Source organism: Cavia porcellus, unplaced genomic scaffold (assembly GCF_034190915.1).
Source record: "Cavia porcellus strain 051 isolate PalLab524CR breed Dunkin Hartley unplaced genomic scaffold, mCavPor4.1 scaffold_20, whole genome shotgun sequence".
Classification (NCBI taxonomy): Eukaryota; Metazoa; Chordata; class Mammalia; order Rodentia; family Caviidae; genus Cavia; species Cavia porcellus.
In genome coordinates this window covers 39,537,241-39,538,557 of record NW_026947503.1, presented here as the reverse complement: position 1 = coordinate 39,538,557, position 1,317 = coordinate 39,537,241, and the positions used below count along the sequence as shown (strand labels likewise).

Below are 1,317 nucleotides of genomic sequence, written 5' to 3'. Positions count from 1 at the left end.
ATACTTTCAATCCTAAAATATGAAATTTTACTGAGTGTTGAAAGACGAAGAAAATTAACAATAAGGATAATAATATCAAAATTTATATTTGAAGGAATGGCCAACTCTAGAAGAATTTTAGCAGTATCTAATAATGCTGGAGATATGTACCTGGCAAAAGAATTCTATTTCTGGGTTTGTTCTCTAGAACATTTTTTCTTAAAGTGTGGTCAGAATGCTGGGAATATAAATAGCAACAACAGGGACTGGTTAGAAATGTAAATTCTAAGGTCAATTTCTTTCTTATAAAAATTCAGGAGTGGAAGCCAAAATACCATTTTATCAAGCCCTCCAAGAGATTCTAACTCATGCTAATTTGAGAACCACTGGCTAAAAAGAATCTGCATTGAGTCAGATAAGGGGACATATATTAAAAATACTGTTTAAAAACACAGAATTTTTATTTTTAAAAATTTTTTATGGGGGGGGTTGCAGTCGTGGCTTTATTGGCCAAGTGGCTACTTGAGAGGAATGAAGCTTGAGAAATGGGTAACCCCAATGCAGGCCGGCCATGCTTCACTCGCTTGTAGGTGATGGAGAACTCCTCCAGCTAGTGGCAGATCATCTCATGCTTGATTTCCACCCCGCTGAAGGTCTTGCCGTTGTAGACGCCCACCATGCTGCCTACCATCTCAAGCAGGGTGATCATGTCCCATAAGAGTGTCTTCACCACCCCTTTTCTTCTCCATGGGTGCTGCCTCCTTTGACCTCGCGCAGGAGCTTGAGTAGCCAGAGATGTTTTCACCTCAGGCCTGGATTCAGCAGCTGCTGCCACTCTGTGCACTGCAGAAATGCATTAACTCCTTGGAGGACATGTCTGGCAGCTGATTGGAGGACCTGTCCTGCAGCTGATTGAAGGACGTGTCTGGCAGCTGATTGGAGGACCTGTCCTGCAGCTGATTGGAGGACGTGTCTGGCAGCTGATTGGAGGACATGTCCAGCAGCTGCAGAGAATTCGCTTCTTTTTCTGCTCCACTTCCATCTTTTTGCCATGTTTTCAGAAAAGAACACAGAAATTTTAGAATAGGAAAAGATGTAGCAGAGGGTAGAAAATTAATACATAAATTGTATAATAGTCCAATAATAAAATAATTATAACATTTAGAAATAATGACAAAATTCTCTGTATGTGTATATGCAAAGAGGGTGGAAAACGCAGTTCAATTTACAAAAGTAAATTGAAAAAAAAATCTGTGAATCTGTCAACTCTTCCATTGTTAGATAAAACTGACACAATTTAATGGAGGAAAGGTTTACTCTGGCTCATAGATTTACAGT

At 39.7% G+C, this 1,317-nt stretch overlaps 1 pseudogene; it reads right to left on the bottom strand.

The window, feature by feature from the left end:
* Positions 1-497: 497 nt before the first annotated feature.
* Positions 498-854, bottom strand: LOC134471872 (small ribosomal subunit protein uS19-like; annotated as a pseudogene).
* Between the last annotated feature and the right edge of the window lie 463 nt (positions 855-1,317).